Raw genomic sequence first — 18,755 nt, forward strand, 5'->3', positions numbered from 1 at the left:
GCGCTGCGCATCGTCAGCGCGTGGTGTTGAGAGTTGGCGTTCATCTTCATTTTGCCGTGCCACGGCAGTTGCCTCGCGATCCACTCGGCGTCGCGCTTGACGCTCTTCGGTGCTTTCGTTAGAACGTGCGGCCGACGTAACTTCCCGGTCGCGGAGGCGTCGCGCGTCGCGTTCTTCAGCGGTTTCGTTAGCACGTGCGTCCGACGTCGCCTCGCGGTCGCGGTGGCGTCGCGCCTCGCGTTGTTCGGGGGTTTCGTTGCCACGTGCGTAAGACATGAGCTCTCGGTTGCGTTGGCGTCGCGCCTCGCGTTCATGGTCGGTTTCCTCGGCACGTGCGTCCGACATGAGCTCTCGGTTGCGTTGGCGTCGCGCGTCGCGTTGTTCCTCGGTTTCCGCGGCACGTGCGTCCGACGTAACCTCACGGTTGCGTAGGTGTCGCGCGTCGCGTTCTTCGGGGGTTTCGTTGGCACGTGCGTAAGACATGAGCTCTCGGTTGCGTTGGCGTCTGGCTTCAAGTTGTTTTGCAGTAGCTTGGGTGCGCAAACGCGCCTTGGCAATTGCTTTATTGTGGCGGCTTTGTTGCAACGCTTTAGCCGTTTGCGCCGCATGTATAAACGCCGCCCGTTGACGTTTTAGCTTTTTTTGTTGTTCGGTCATAACGCGCTTTGGTGCAGGTATGGAGGGTGCTTCGTCGGTGGTTGTACGGGCTTTTTTGTTGGCTTGTTTAGTTGTCGTGGTTTGCGCTTTACGCTTTCCCTTGCTTGATGTAGACATGGATACTTGGTTTCTATGGAAGAGAAAAAAGAACTTCGAATTAAGTGCAGCAAGTTGACACGTGCGTGGGAAAAGACCACCAATAGCGCTGAACGCAAAAGCGTCAACACTAAATGTCGGTTGACAGTGGGGCTGATTATCCCTACGAATGGGGAAACCCAACTGTAGTTTAGAGTAGTGTTGTAGTTCGCTAGCAATGAGGCAACACGACTGTGGTGCTCTCAAGTCGTGTTGGAGATCCCTTCCAATGGGGCCCTTCCGATGGGGCAACACGACTATGGCGCTGTGAAAATAGTGTTGCGTGCCCCCGATTTATGGGGTTCCAAACGAAACGTTGACCTGACGCCTTTCGGTATGACCAGTCTGTTTCCACCTTGCGGTGTTAACACGTCTCTGCCATTGGCCATACAATTCAAGGTGTAGACGGTTGGCTCGGATCATTAGCTTTAGGTGAAGTCCGGTTCGCTACAGGAAACTCTAGAGTGAGGCAACACAAAAATCGCGGACGCTTGGAAAATGAGTGTGTACCGGCTTGGGGATCCTCGAGATATCGGATACGTACGGAAGGTAAATGTGGGCAAAGCCATGGTACAGAAAACGCACGGTTGGCCGCACCCCCCTCGGGAGAAGTGGATATGTGGCAGGACATGAGGCAGTGAAGAATTTAGGTGAGCGTTTAGTGTATTTGTAAAGCATTTTAAGGGAAAAAAAATGTTGCCGTCACTACCAGCGTGCAACTTGGCATGAGCCGTCTCCCCCACGAAAGGTGCGTGATTTGGGATGGTCATGCACATGAATAAAGAATAAGTATAATGTGTGAAAGTAAATTGTTTAACAGTAAATTATGAATATGCGTGGCAGCAAACTTAATAGAAAAGATTTCAAAATATATTCTCCTATGAAAGACGCGGGGATCGATGGCGCAATAGTTTGTATGGGAAGCGCGGAGCGGCGCGGGGAAATTAATAAATACAAAAGTTAACAAAAGACGAAAAAAAACGACATTAAAGGTGACGGATAAAAAAATACTGACATGCCTATTGCCATCGCGGGGCACGGTACGTGGCTCCGGGCAAATCCCTCGCAAGCGAGCGTACACAGACGGACAGACAATTGTAGAGTAGGACGTTTGGCTGGTAATTGAATCGAGCATAAGCGAAACGTCCTACTCTGAAATGGTATTTTTTGTGGTTTGACGCTTGAACACACCGGTGGGCTAAACCAGTGAACTATTAGTGTTTTATGAAGGGGACACTTTTGTAGTGATTGGCCGTGTGGGGTGGTGGAGGGTTACAACACATTAATAAAGAAGGCGATGTAAAGGCAATAAGGTTGTTTTTGAATAATGGTTGGCAAAGCGTACGTGTTACATAATGAGTGACTTTACTTATTAAGCAGGCTACAGTCTACATTATAGACTGGCAGTACAAGCAGCGAGTTTAATAAGCAGGCTGCAGTGTACATTATAGAGTGGCAGTACGCTCACCCAGCTGAATGACAATTAGTACAGTGAAGATGGAAAGAATCGATTTTTGGCGCGTGTGGTTGAAACATAATGGCGCGTGGGGTTGAAACATAATGATACAGTTGTTTTTTAATCAGAAATGTTAATTGTAGTGTTTGAACGCTTGAACACAGCGGTGGCGTAAAGCAGTGAACTATGATTGTTTTATCAACGGGACACTTTTGTACTGATTGTCCGTGTGGGGTGGTGGAGTGTTACAACACATTAATAAATAAGGCGATCTAAAGCCAATAACGGTGTTTATGAATAATGTTAGCGAAAGCCTACGTGTTACCAATTGACTAACTTTATTTAAGAACCAGGCTACAGTCCACATTATAGACTGGCAGTACACCCACTGTGCTTCATAAGCAGTGCACTGACCGAATGTAATAAGCAGGCTACAGTGTACGTAATATACTGGCAGTCCGCTCAGCCAGCTGAATGAGTATTTGCACAGTGAACTTAGAAAGAATATTTTTTTGCGCGTCGGGTTAAAAAGTAATTAGACAGTTGTTTTGTCATTGCTATGTAATGTAGAAAAGATTTCTTAAGAGTAAAAATGTATTTTCCCCCCGGGCAACGCTGTGTATAGCGACTTAATACGACAAAGTCGTCGCTTGACGACTACCCGGCTTCGCCCGGGACTTGTATCCACCACGGCCGGCCGCCTTTGTCTCCCCAGTGGCGATGTTAATACGCTACAGCAGTTACTCGTTTGAGGCAGAGTCGACCTAGGGGAGGTTCAAATAATCGTCACCGGTGGTGGCCGTGAGCGGGAATGGAACTGGGTTCGCCGGGTAGGTAGCGCAGCGTAGCGTTAAGCACTACACCCACCGCTCCTCACACACCACACACGCACAGACACACACACAGACACACACACAGACACACGCAGACACACACAGACAGAGACACACACACAGACAGCACGCTAACCACTACACTACCGCTCCCCACACACCACACACGCACACACACAGACACACACACAGACACACACACAGACACACACACAGACACACACACACAGACACACACACAGACACAGGCAGCACGCTAAGCACTACACTACCGTTCCCCCTACACAACACACGCACACACACAGACACACACACAGACACACACACACAGACACACACACAGAGACACACAGACACACAGACAGCACGCTAACCACTACACTACCGCTCCCCACACACCACACACGCACACACACAGACACACACACAGACACACAGACACAGACACACACACACAGACAGCACGCTAACCACTACACTACCGTTCCCCCTACACAACACACGCGCGCGCGTCCATAGGTACACATACACGCGCTTGCTGCAGACACACACGACTGTGAGGGTGCGTACGGCAGTAAACGACTGAAATAATAAAGCGGAAATGCTGCGCGAGGAACGCCTTAGACCTGCAACACATTTGTGTAATGCGAGCGTAAACACACAAACACATACAAAGACATACACACACACATACATACACACATACAAACAAACACATACACACACATACACACACATACACACACATACATACACAGAGACATACACATACACACAAACACACACATACACACAAACACATACACAATACACACACACATACATGCAGACACACAGACAGACACATAACACACATACATACACACACATACATACACAGAAACACATACACACACATACATACAAACACACATACATACACACAAACACATACACACACGTACATACACACATACATACAGACACGCAGACATACACATAAACACATAAAAAACCGACATACATACACACACACATACAAACACACAAACACATACACACACATACATACACACATACATAGAGACACACAGACATACACATAAACACATACACACATAGACATGACCCGGCTTCGCCCGGGACTTGGATCCACCACGCCCGGCCGCCTTTGTCTCCCCAGTGCCGATGTGAAAACGGCACACCAGTTACTCGTTTTGAGGCTGAGTCCCTCCCTCGCCACTCTCCCTCCCTCGCCACTCTCCTTCCCTCACGACTCTGTAGAGGACGTGAAACTTTTATGAATTTACCTTAGATTCGCGTGGTGGGTGTCGAGGCCTAGCACCGTGCAGAGCCTCCCGCCTCGCCTGATTTTCCCACCCGGCTGACGCTGGGTACGGGTGCCGGTCCCCCCCCCCCTAGCGCTCGAACAATACTGAGTAATGGCTATTATTTAATTAATTACGGAGCCTATGAAAGTGGCGAAGGCGTGGCTAGCTGTTGGCAGGGGTGAACCGCCGTCCAATGAAACTGCAGCCCTTGACGAAGGCGTCGCTAGCCGTTGCCAGGTCCAATGAAAGCGGCGAAGGCGTCGCTAGCCGTTGCCAGGGGCAACCGCCGTCCAATGAAAGTGCGTATGGTCCGAAATCCACACACACACACACAGACAGACAGACATTCACGATTTTATATATATAGATTACTATACACCACTCTATACCTTCGACTATAATATTACCCTAAGTATTATTCTACCCACCCTACTGTATACCACACTGCTGTACATTCACTATACATTTACGATACTGTATATTACCTTATACATTGTATTAAACATTACAATTTTATACTATTCATACAATCTGCTATACTCTATACCATTGACCGTCGCGTGAAAGATACTAAGAGGAAGCAACGAAATATGTCAATGCCAGTGAGTGGACTGCGGTCTTTTTTACGTGGTTGTTTAGTAACTGCAGCTACATACTATTAACATTCCATCCCTTTGTTAATGCTACCCCCATCCCCTCCCTTTGATGCTGCTGGTCCTGCATAATGCACGGACATAATATGACTTTGAAACCCCCCGCCCACCTCCTACGCATTTACCATATATATGCTTAAATCCTCTTGATATGCAAATTATTTTGTCAAGGTGCTCTTCTTCCAACCTCCCCCCCTCCAACCCAGCTTAAATATACGCTCCAAGCTTGGTGGTGTTTCGTTCTTCACCTGAGGACGGCTGCTTGCGTTGTGGCTGAATTTTAATTATGTTTTATTTTTATTATTTTATTACTTCCCTTCTACGTGACTTTACCAAAAGAACCAAGAAGATAAATCCCTGCAGTCACGAAAGCTTTAAATCGAAATTTAATGCGATTCTTGTCCTGTACCCCCCACAGTTCACATATCCGACCCCTGGTTCGATTTAACAGATAATTTACATACATATGTATAGAGTGCGATTTAATACTTCTAATGAGATTAAAATATCGTACCTCCGTTTATGGTGGTATAAATTATTAAACCAGTTGATAGTTTATAGACGTTTAATGTTCAGTGTTATTGTTTATAGTGTTATCAGTTTACGTGTTTTTAAGTACAGGTGATCCCTGGTATACTTCGGTATTCTGGACTTGAACGTTGCAAAACAATTCTTAACGAAGACATTTCCCCACCAGAGCGCAAGCAGCTAATGAAAAGAACACCGGCGGAAGCACGTGCTTCCATGGTTGGTCAGGGAGAGGGCATGGTTGTATTGCCCACAGGTGCCATCGGGTATGTCCGCCCATGGCCGGTTCCGGTCGAGGTCATCGAGGTGGGTGATGTAAAGACAGTGCGTCTACTAAGCGACAAGTGGTGACAACAGGATAGAGAGATTTCGAGAAGGGAAGGCGGGACCAAGTGTAGACGGAGGTTCATGCTGAGAATAAGAGAGGGGGAGAAACGAGGTTCGGGGCTGTGTTGACCGGGATTCGGGTCGAGGCTGGTTGCCGTCTCGTCGTCATCGTTGCTATATTTTGACGCCTGGGTCCCAAGCCGCGTTAAAGGCTAAATAAAAGAACCCTCTGTAGTCTGAGTCTGGAGTCATTACAATTTTAAGGATTCATAATTGCACTGGCTTATATTGGGTTTGTTCGATTATTTATATATTCATACTGAATATTGCTATTTGATGCCATTGAGATGGAACATTCATCCAGCAGTGGACAGCTTAATCCTAATACCACCAAAGTGTTATTCAAATAATGTAATCCCATCCTGATCCTGCACCTTCATGTTTCACATTTCCCACCATTGGTTTGCACGTGCATATTACATACATACATGTTACATGCATACATACTACATACAGACATATCTCATGCATACATATTACATACAGACATGTTACATACTGACGAGCAAAGTGTGATTCCTAGAGGACCACGGTGTGAAGCTAAGAATTCGAATGAGATTCGATTATTACACTTCAATGTACGGTGTTCTAATCTGTAAAACTAGTTTATGATGTCTTTTTATAGCATAATATATCGCTCATAGCTTATATTGTTAGAGTTCACAACATTATAGTTTACTATAACACTAGTTTATAGTGTTATTTTAAAGCGTTACAATGTATAGCTCATAGTTTAAAGGTTATATACAATGTGAGTTTAAAATCTGAGAGTTTGTGGACGTGCCCTGTTCTCGTGGGACCCGACACGGATTTGGAAATAATTGCTATGATGATATCTGAGCTAAGCGACTAATATTTACTTTGTTTAATCATAACTGTGTGTAGGTAAGTGCCATCGGGGCTTAGTGAATACTACTCATGAATGAACTCATTCTTCTTTCGGATAGAAATTTGAAATCGTGTTGGTAGAACAAGTCGCTTTCCTTTTCTAGACGAATTGTTATCTTCAAGTGCGTCCGTAAATAAACTGCTAAAATACACAGCATAGGGAAGGCTGCCTTGTTGGGGAGATGTAGCTTGGCTATGTCGCTGTGGCCGGGTGATGACACGGATTCTGAAACAATGGAGTTAAACACTCGCTGCCTGGCCCCGTCGACAGCAGCAAAGGCTGTCATATACCGGCCCATTTACGAGTTGGCTGTATAATGTGTATAGTTGAAGGTGCTAGGTGTTGTCTTCTTCTAACAGCTACTAACGTGCGTGTGTTGTCTGTTTTTAGGATTTGTCCATTGATGTTGTTCTTTTTATTGCGGCGTTTTTTTGTTGAGTTCTGTCACTTGAGTGTTACATTTGCAGAGTGCGATTATTATACAACCACACTGTGATTATAATGCTTCTAATGATATTATAATACCTTACTTCCGTTTATATGGTTATCAATTAAAACACTAGTTTGTAATCGTTTAATGTTTAGTGTTATCGTTTATAGTATTACAGTTTACATGTTATAGAGTACAGTTTATCCCCGACATACTTCGGGATTAGGGACTGGTACGTTGATGAACGATTAACTACGGGGCCCTTTCCCCTCAAGGAACACGTGTTAATCGGGTAGACAGCCAAGATGATGCCGGTGAAGGGGACACTTGTGTGACGGAGATCCTCCACCTGAAACTCGCTTAACATGTTTTTGCTAGGAACATTATAAAATATAGAACGGACAAACATTTGTTAAAAATACGTTTTTATTCATCTGCAATCATTTTTACGTCAAAACTCGAAGGGAATATTTATTACATTTCCAGTACAATCCAAACCATTTCCGTTCCAGGAATACCAAAGCGTTAAAGTATCATTCCCCATGATTTCCGTATTAGTTCACCACATTTGTTCACTGTGCGTCTATGTTGAAGTCAAGGCCATATATCCAACGAACGCGTCATCAATGTACATCCTGAAATCGGTTATCTAAAGTCGATTAATACCAATAAAAAAAAGCTATATACTTGAAAAAAACCCGTTTAAAATGTTGAGTAAAGATGTACCTACAGACGCATTCCAACTTTAGCTCAACAGGGACACCTAACGACTACAATTGAACCCTCTCACAACCAGTGCTCATCACACCACTTCGGCAAGTAATCCCATAACATTACAAACCACCACTGTGCACGTCATTAAACTCTCACAAAAACTGTAAAACTAAAATTACACACAAAAGTACTCGATACGGCTTAATAGGTATAACCACATGACATATAAATTTCGATTTAAAGCTTTCGTGACTGCAGGGATTCATCTTCTTGGTTCTTTCGGTAAAGTCACGTAGAAGGGAAGTAATAAAATAATAAAAAAAAAACATAATAAAACAATTCTCACGACGTTTCGGCCACAACGCAAGCAGCCGTCCTCAGGTGAAGAATGAGACAATGCCAAGCTAGGAGCTTATATATAAGCTGCGTTGGAGGTGGAAGAAAGAGCGCCTTAACAAAAGAATGTGCATATGAAGAGGAATTTAGCATATACATGGAAAATGCGTAGGAGGTGGGCGGGGGGGTTTCAAAGTCATATTATGCCCATGTATTATGCAGGATCAACAGCACCAAGGGGGGTGCAGGGATTAGCAGTAACAAAGGAAAGGAATGTTAATGATATGTAGCTGCAGTTACTCAACAACCACGTAGAAAACTAAAGTATAAACTACATAAAAAACTAAAGTATAAATTGCATAGCACCATCAGTATACTTACTATACTCTACACTAAGCTGAGTTACAGCAAGTAATACATTACAATTCTACGTCGTAAAAATTATATAATATGCTTCCATCTAAACTTTATTCTATTGTATCACACGAATACAATAGAATAAAGTTTAGATGGAAGCATATTATATAATTTTTACGACGTAGAATTGTAATGTATTACTTGCTGTAACTCAGCTTAGTGTAGAGTATAGTAAGTATACTGATGGTGCTATGCAATTTATACTTTAGTTTTTTATGTAGTTTATACTTTAGTTTTCTACGTGGTTGTTGAGTAACTGCAGCTACATATCATTAACATTCCTTTCCTCTGTTACTGCTAATCCCTGCACCCCCCCTTGGTGCTGTTGATCCTGCATAACGCATGGGCATAATATGACTTTGAAACCCCCCCGCCCACCTCCTACGCATTTTCCATGTATATGCTAAATTCCTCTTCATATGCACATTCTTTTGTTAAGGCGCTCTTTCTTCCACCTCCAACGCAGCTTATATATAAGCTCCTAGCTTGGCATTGTCTCATTCTTCACCTGAGGACGGCTGCTTGCGTTGTGGCCGAAACGTCGTGAGAATTGTTTTATTATGTTTTATTTTTATTATTTTATTACTTCCCTTCTACGTGACTTTACCGAAAGAACCAAGAAGACACATGACATATATTTTTTCAGTCACCCCGAGCTCTCTGGTTGATCCTCGAGCCACTCCATTACATCCAGCCATCTCTCAGGATCCAATTGCATGGGATCGAAGGTGGAAACTTTTTCAGGACTCATTGCAGCACCTTGAATTTCAGCTTTTGATTTCAGTTTCCTATCATTGTGGACCTTCTGATGCCTGTAAAGAGTTGACGACTGTGAAAATGCCTTCCCACACGCAGAACACAGGAATGGCTTCTCGCCCGTGTGTGTTCTCTGGTGACTCTGAAGATATGATGAGTGTGCAAATGTCTTCCCACACACAGGGCACAGGAATGGCTTCTCACCAGTGTGTGTTCTCTGGTGACTCTGAAGTTGTGATGACTGTGCAAATGTCTTCCCACAAACATGGCACAGGAATGGCTTCTCGCCCGTGTGTGTTCTCTGATGACTTTTAAGAGTTGACGACTGTGCAAATGCCTTCCCACACACAGGGCACAGGAATGGCTTCTCGCCAGTGTGTGTTCTCTGATGGTCTTGAAGAGTTGACGAGTGTGCAAATGCCTTCCCACACACAGAGCACAAGAATGGCTTCTCACCCGTGTGTGTTCTCTGGTGTCTCTTAAGATATGATGGCCATGAAAATGACTTCCCACACACAGAGCAATTGAATGGCTTCTTGCATCCGTGTGCGTGGGGCTGTGGAGAGCGTCTCTGCTCCATGTGAGCGTAGTAACAGCAGCGGTGTTATCGAGTCAAAGGTACGCTATCGGCACAAGGATGTTTAGCGTTGAGTTTTGGATTTTGTTAACTGGTAAAACAAGAACGACACTCGCGTCTAACCGAGATGCAAAAAAATCCCGCTAATTTGTCGTCGAACACGTTTAAGAGTTTCTCGCGAAAATAGACACTTACTTGGAGATTCACGGTATATCGATGTCTGTAACCCCTCTGAAGATGTCGCCACGAACTCTCCCGACGAAAAGACGCCTAACTGTCGACAGCAATTGTGCTCGCCAGGCTGCGTTGTCTCGCGGTTGAAGGGCGATCAGCAGAGCGACGAGTCGAGCGTCCAACCTCATCAGGTTTCCTCTCGAAATGGCATTGAGCTCTGCTTCTGAGCCGCCTTATAACTCCCCCCCTAGGATCCAATCCTTTGTCTTTCAGGATATTTGCATTCGATTGTTAATTTTGGAAGGCACAATCCGCATGTCTATTAACATACCGAAGAGTAATGTGCCCATTGTGCTTCATGCATGAATATGTAAGTGCATCTCAGTGTGTAATTGTGCGCTTATTTTGAATAAATGGAAAAACTTGTCCTAGATTTAAAGTGAATGCAGAGAAATTAGCATGTAACTTTATAAAAGTGTAATAAAGGACTCGACCCTGGTTCTGTCTCCGTGTCCTTTATTTGGGTTCGCGTTCTCTTCCCACACGGCTGTCTCACTCTCAGGCCCTCCGCTCGTCGCCGACGCTGCTGCCGCACCCGTCGCCACCAATAGCCTCTTTGCTGGTCTCCTCGTGTCGCTCCCGTAGCCCTTTTGCTCTGCAGCCCCAGGCTGCTGTAGCCCCTAGCAGCCTCGTTGCTGTTTCCCACACGCAGCCCCTCTGCTGCACTCGCTGCTCCCAGCTTTCGTCCTCCGTGGCCTCACCCTCGTCCAGTCTCCAACCAACTCTCTTCCATCCCGCTGGCTGGCGCTGTCACCGATCCCCTCAGCCACAAGGCTGAGGGCACGGCGACCACCCAACGTGGTCTCCACTCTTCCCTTACCCGACTGGCCCCGATCTCTTCCTGTCTCACCGCTATACCATCTCCCTCTCAAGTGACCCTGACTCCTCCCCACATGACGTCACATCCGCCAAGCCGTTTACGCCCGCATTACAAAAGGAAGAGAGCGGCCTTCTCGACGAGGGAGTGTAACCCAATGGGTAATATTCTTTTACAGCGTTACAATGGATAGGTTGTAGTTCATAGGTTATACTATTATGTTTCACTATGATAGAGCTTAACATGTGAGAGTATACAATATCAGAGTTGATCAAATGCGAGCAGGCTACCTTGAGAGCGATCGCGAATGGGTTGCGTGTCTGGAAGAAGCCTCGCTCTTTCAGATGCCGTACCAGCTTTCGTCAACTCTTCGCTACGATTCTGCTGTATTCCATGCCAGCAGATACGAAGGATCTCCGGGATAAATTCTACGACGAATTGGCTCGCGATTACGAGTACCAGTACCGCGAGCTGACCAACAAAGAACAAATGGTAAAGTTCAAGACCCTTCACAGCCTCCACGAGTTCCTCACGGCAGGTGGGATGGCTCTGTCGGACTTTGACGACCTCCCGCAGCTTTCCGAGTACCCACACTTGGTCTTGGACTCGCTGCTTGCGAAGAACCATATCCGCCGCGAATTGGAAGGATATGATAGAAACGAGCTACAATACATCGTAGAAGATGCTGACAGACTCAACACGAACCAGAGAGAAATCTACGACGAAATTGTTGGCTCAGTCGAAGACAGTCAACCCGATCAAAAGCTGTTCTTCATCGATGGTCCGGGCGGCACGGGGAAGTCCACGCTGCTCAACCATGTGCTGGCGAAGATACGTCTTCAAGGCAAGATTGCGATTACTGTTGCTTCCAGCGGCATTGCCTCGCTGCTGCTTCCAGGCGGCCGTACCGCGCATTCCACGTTCAAGATCCCGTTGAAACCGATGAACATATCCACATGCTTCATTCGAAAAAAGTCCAAGCTCAAAGCATTTATCAAGGAGGCAAGTCTTATCGTTTGGGATGAAGCCCCAATGACGCACCGGTTTGGGTCTGAAGCGGTGGATCGCACGCTTCGCGATATTTTGGACAATCTGTATGAACCGCTTGGAGGCAAAGTGGTTGTCCTGTCCGGTGACTTTCGACAGATTCTGCCAGTTGTCAAGAAAGGAACACCAGCTGATACTGTGGATGCGTGTTTCAAGTCGTCCGACCTGTGGTCCCACATCAAGCAAGTTCATCTGACTGTGAAGATGAGAGTCCAGTGTGCAGAGAACAAAGAATCAGCCGCAGAACTTGCTGCCTTTTCAGATTTTCTTTTGAAAGTCGGAGAGGGTAGGCATGAAGTTGATCCAGACCTCGGTCCGGATTGCATCAAGATTCCGCGTGCCATGGTGATCGACAATCCTCAATACGACCCAGACATCGACGGAGATGAGGACGGCAATCATCTGCCCGTTTCACTCGGGTTGAAGAGGATTGTCGATGCCATGTACAGTGCAAATGAATTGAATTACCCTACGGTGGCAACGAACGACTACTTCGCTCGCCGCACTATTCTGACGCCAACCAACGCCGCTGTGCAGCGAGTGAATGAGGATGTCGCGGATCGCCTCAGAGAAGCTCCACAAGTGTACCTGTCTACAGATTCGGTTGAGGACGACGAGAGAGCAGGGTCAGCATTCTTTGAGACAGAGGTCCTCAACTTGGTGAACATCAACGGGGTTCCCCCACACAAGTTGATCCTCAACAAAGGCATCCCAGTGATGATGATGCGCAACTTGAACCCGGACGCTGGCCTGTGCAACCGAACACGGCTTCGCATCGTGAAAATGAAGCCACCCGTCATTCGCGCGACTATCATGACAGGAACCCATAACGGTAAGGAGGTGTTGATCCCTCGGATCATCTTCATCAGCGACGACAACACGAAGGACTTCCCATTCTGACTTCGGCGCAAACAGTTCCCCATTGTCCCAGCCTTCGCGATGACCATCAACAAGGCGCAGGGGCAAACTGTTCACAACCTGGGATTATATCTACCAACGCCATGCTTCTCGCACGGCCAACTGTACGTGGCACCATCGCGAGTCACGGCAAGATCCAACATTAAGGCGCTTATTGAGAAACCTGACGACGAGGAGGAAGACGGAGTGTACACGAAGAATATCGTGTATGGCCAGATATTTCAATAAGTTGCATTCTATAATATTGTCGAATGAGCGTCTCATAAAAATGCATATAACCTCACAAAAATAAACATAAAACATATTCTTAGGTTTTTTCGGTAAAGTCACGTAGGTAAAACATTAAAATTAATAAAAGTAAAATAAAATAAAAATCACCATGTTTCGGAGGCAACACAAGCTTCCGTCTTTAGGTGGAACCGTCACAGCCACGACAGCTGTATCAAGTAAATGAGAGATTGCAAGAGCTACCACTCCGTATATATAATGGTTGGAGAGGGGGGAAGGGCCAAGTATGGCACACTTTTTATTCATATGGTAAGGTGAGGCTTAAGAGGGTGAACCTTTGTTATGGAGAGGTACGGTTTGTGACTAAACCTGTAATAGTTGTCTGTCAAATAAGATTGGCCAAATAAGTGTAGTTAAATATTTTTTGCATGGTTAATCACATCTTTCCAATGATTACTCCGTTTGTAACCATCATCACGGTTGAAATTATGTCTGTGTTTGTATATTTGTATGGCTTCGTGTACAAACCTTTGATGGTAGCCAGGAGGTTTGCAGAGAACCTTGGTCTCAGAAAAGACAATTTCATGAGAGCCCACCGAGTTGTAGCAATGATCGGCATCGGCCGAAAAATCAGTTCTGCCGTGTTTCAGATCTGACTTGTGCTCGCGGACACGATCAGAAACATGACGTTTCGTTTCTCCAATGTAGCAATCACCACAAATGCAACTCAATTTGTAGACTCCAGGATACTGTAAGTCAGGAACGACATCCTTCACAGATGGAATCAGATCACGGATTTTATGCACTGTACTGAATCGGACTTGGATCTTATGTTTGTCTTATTTGACAGACAACTATTACAGGTTATTGATAGACAGCCAGGCTTGTTTTACCATGCTTAGTTGTTTCTTTTTTCACACTATTGTTATGTAGGCCAGGCTTAGTCACAAACCGTACCTCTCCATAACAAAGGCTCACCCTCTTAAGCCTCACCTTACCATATGAATAAAAAGTGTGCCGTACTTGGCCCTTCCCCCCTCTCCAACCATTATATATACGGAGTGGTAGCTCTTGCAATCTCTCATTTATTTGATACAGCTGTCGTGGCTGTGACGGTTCCACCTAAAGACGGAAGCTTGTGTTGCCTCCGAAACGTCGTGATTTTTATTTTATTTTACTTTTATTAATTTTAATGTTTTACCTACGTGACTTTACCGAAAAAACCTAAGAATTTGAATCCTTGCAGTCACGAAAGCTTCAAATCTAGAAACATAAAACAATCACCAAAACATGTCTATTGTGTCCAGCCACTTTCAACTCCCCACCAACCAAGCATATACACACCGCCCGCGAAGCGGGCGGCGACTGCTAGTAAATGAAGTATTAGAACAAAGTGAATGCTTGGGAGCTTATTGGCTCTCGCTCCTGGTTAGAGATCTACCCAACCCACAGGTCCATAAAGACTGGCCGCTCTTACCCTGCAAGTTGAACCTAGGAATTGAGTGTTCAACTTCTTTCTTGTCATTAAAGGTCTGTGACAAAAGGTGCATCTATTGGAGCAACATCGTCTCAAGCTTACACATCTCCCGGGTCTCCATTTGACTTTGTATTGTCTCGGAGGAAGTCCACCCACACCTCCACTTCCACAAACTGCTGGGAGTTGCCTCGCTCTGTCTCGCAGTCAGAATTCTCCTCCTGCTTCACGTTGCTTCCATCGATGTGAAGGTCCGATTTTGGAGTTGAATCTTTATCTTCACATTTTACCTTCACTTCTTCACTCTTCACAATCACTTCTTCACTCTTCACCATCACTTCTTCACATTTCACCTCAATACCTTTAAAAGTGTCCAAGCTGGGATTTTCTTGTTTGATGAGGGATGGGCTCATTGCGGCACTTTGACTTTCACAAGCTGATTTCAGACTCCACTCCTGGTGGATCTTCTGATGCTTGTGTGTTCTCTGGTGTCTTTGAAGATTTGGTGAAAGTGCAAACGACTTCCCGCACAGAGTGCAGCTGAAGGGTTTCTCTCCCGTGTGTGTTCTCTGGTGTGGTACAAGATTAGCTGAATGTGAAAATGCCTTCCCACACACACTGCACTTGAAGGGTTTCTCTCCCGTGTGTGTTGTCTGGTGTTTGTTAAGAGCAGATGACTGTGCAAACGCCTTCCCACACACACTGCACCTGAAGGGTTTCTCTCCCGTGTGTGTTCTCTGGTGTGCTACAAGATTAGTTGACTGTGAAAATGCCTTCCCACACACACTGCACTTGAAGGGTTTCTCTCCCGTGTGTGTTCTCTGGTGTGCTACAAGAGTAGCTAACTGTGAAAATGCCTTCCCACACACACTGCACTTGAAGGGTTTCTCTCCCGTGTGTGTTCTCTGGTGTTTTACAAGAGTAGATGACTGTGCAAATGTTTTCCCACACACACTGCACTTGACGGGTTTCTCTGCCGTGTGAGTTCTCTGGTGCTGTGTCAAATGTTCAGTACGATCTGTGCTGTTGGCACGCAGGTCGCATTGTTGCCTTTTTGCACCGAGCCGCGCCGAGTGCCTTTGCTCCATCAGACCAATTCTGCAGAGGAAGCGACAGCTGCAGACAGAAAAATATATCCACACCATCTACACATCAGTATCAATGCATATATACAGTCACACGTGACTTACACGTCTATACTTATGCATATATTCATGATATAGTGAAAAAGTGTCCCAAATTCATCACACGGGCTGTTATGGCACACAATGAGAGGGGAAATGGTTATAAACATGCCTGGAAGCCCTAGTATCTTCAAAATGAATGTTAACCCAAAACTCCGAGCACACAATTTCGGCTGTCTGGCTACAAAAGGAATATTTATGAAAGCTAAATTCAGCTGACATAGCAAAGGATGTTGAAAATAATACTATTTGTGTTATGCACAAATGCATAAATTAATGTTCAATCGCAACTAAGAGGTGTGAAGCCAGGCACAGATGTCCTTCATATGCTGGGATGAAGTTCCGACTTCAGCTGCACATGTGCTGTGATAACTTCCTGACTCCAATCTTACAAAGACTTCCAGATGAAAAGAAAAATAAACTACCGTTTTGATATAACCTCCGTGCTCAATAGAATTAATAGACTTTACTGCAAATACAAACTTGACACTGTCACACACTCAGGGGCGGAGCCAGTATTTTAAGGTAGGGAGGGGGGCAAACCCTCCAGCAATGAAAAATGATAGGAGTTAATAATAGGAGTTTTCCCTTTTTTCTGGCAACAAAACTGAAACCTTACGAGGATTCATTTCTGTGTCGTGTTTTCTCCGGAGACACTTTGTTGGGGGCACGTCTTTATTATACACACGCGCCCTAACTACTAAACATCAACTCCTCGTACAGTTTATCTTGAGTACTTCCACTTGGTATATTATACGCCTCCTACGTAATATGCCTGCCCCGGCTGCGCTCCAGGTCCTCTGGCTATAATATCCTATGGGAGACCCAGGGTCGACCACTGGCCTCACAGAGCTTCGGCCCTTAAAAAGACGGCGAAGCTAGGGGTCCAGGGTCCTATTCTAGCAGGTCTTCTTGCTTCAACTGGTCTTCAACTGCCAGGACCTCTCCAGAGGTCCACCTTATATACGTTTCTCAGCCGAGGTGCGGACCTCCGTGAGAGACGTGGGTGACCCCAGAGTCCCTCACCGAGGTCTGCATGTCTGCCGTTGCAGGCCAGTACGTCCGTAGCCCCCCCGGCCGTTGGGAGTGTTTGCGAGGGATCGTAGGACCCCTCACAACCCCCAAACGCTTCTGGGATGTCTGTCGTTGCCTGCAAGTGCAGCCCATCCATGGCACTACATTTGCATTAACCACAATACTTGCAATCAAATGCAACCAAAAACACACTATGATAATATGTGTGAGCAGTACGCCTTTTGGCGTCCTCTGGTCGAGCACCAATTGGTGTCCTCTGGTCGAGCACCAATTGGGTCGAGGCTCAAAAAAACCCGTCCCTTGGTGTGGACCAATCAGTTTCAAGAAGATGAATCCCTGCTGTCACGAAAGCTTTAAATCGAAATTGTATGCATATATTATCATAGTGTGTTTTGTTCGCATTTCACTGCAAGTATTGTGGTAAATGCAGACATGAATCCTCGTAAAAGACGTTGGTTCGATCTTGTTGGTTTTTGTCGTTAGGCTGTTAGTAGGATCCTACTAACAGCCTAACAACAAAGACCAACAAGATCATCAGTAGGATCCGACTAACAGCCTAACGACGTCCCTAATCGAACCAACCAAACATCCCTCCTTAAAACCCTCGGCTGCAAGACCTCCCAGATTCTATGGTCTTCCCAAGATACATAAAGAAGGCTCCCCACTACGACCCATAGTGTCCATAATCAACTCTCCTACATACAAACTGGCCCGTTTTCTATCAGATACTCTGCTCCCCTTCACTGGCAAGACCTCGTCAGCAGTACTTAACTCAACCCAATTGGTCTCTATGGTCAAGGACATGGTACTGTCTCCTGACGATATCCTCGTCAGTTTTGATGTGGTATCTCTGTTTACCAAAGTCCCAGTTCCTGACACCTTAACAATAATCGAAGACTTGGTCCAACATGGACTGAACTCGGATGTACCTGCGCTGGTTAGGCATTGCCTCACCAACACTTACTTTACCTGGAATGGCACCTTCTACAAACAGAATGAGGGTACCCCCATGGGCCCCCCCTTGTCACCAGTGATAGCCAATGTGTTCATGGAAAAGTTTGAATCAGACGCCATCCAGACGTCCACCCTACGTCCTTTCCTGTGGAAGATATATGTGGATAACACTTTCGTCATTTGGCCACATGGCCTCCCAGCATTGAACCATTTCCTGGACCACATCAATTCCAGACACCCATCCATCAAATTCACCATGGAAGTGGAGAAAGATGGCAAACTACCATTCTTGGATGTTGTTTGAGAGGAGACCTGATGGATCTTTGGGACATTGTGTTTACAGGAAGGCCACCCATACAGATTCCTACTTGAAACCTGATTCCCACCACCATCCGGCTCAAGAGAATTATCTCATCAAAACACTATACCAGAGAGCTCATTGCATCTCTGACCAACACCACCTGGCCAGTGAACTGAAACATGTACATTTGGCCCTCAAGATGAACGGATACTCTGACCGCACTATCCGCCAAGCTGTTTCTCCCACCATACAGAAACAACCACTTGAAACTCCGATCAAAACTATCACATTGCCATACATAGCAGGCGTGACCAAACAGATCTCCAAAATTCTAAACAAACATAAGATCCAAGTCCGATTCAGTACAGTACATAAAATCCGGGATCTGATCCCATCCGTAAAGGATGTCATTCCAGACTTACAGTACCCCGGAGTTTAAAAATTGAGTTGTACCTGCGGGGACTGCTATAATCGGGGAGACGAAA

At 45.7% G+C, this 18,755-nt stretch overlaps 1 protein-coding gene and 1 pseudogene across 1 annotated transcript in view; both read right to left on the reverse strand.

Annotated features, from left to right (window-relative positions):
* The window catches only part of LOC133361274 (zinc finger protein 84-like), a 52,043-nt pseudogene that overhangs the window by 28,682 nt on the left and 4,606 nt on the right, over positions 1-18,755 (reverse strand).
* The window catches only part of LOC133361284 (zinc finger protein 239-like), an 807,570-nt gene continuing 802,485 nt past the window's right edge, over positions 13,671-18,755 (reverse strand). The window contains exon 6 of the transcript XR_009757349.1: positions 13,671-14,279. The gene's annotated coding sequence lies outside the window, so the exon portion shown is untranslated. The remainder of the gene's footprint in view (positions 14,280-18,755) is intronic.

The sequence above is a fragment of the Lethenteron reissneri genome, chromosome 72 (assembly GCF_015708825.2).
Source record: "Lethenteron reissneri isolate LAM-NWPU_2019-01 chromosome 72, ASM1570882v1, whole genome shotgun sequence".
Taxonomy (NCBI): Eukaryota; Metazoa; Chordata; class Hyperoartia; order Petromyzontiformes; family Petromyzontidae; genus Lethenteron; species Lethenteron reissneri.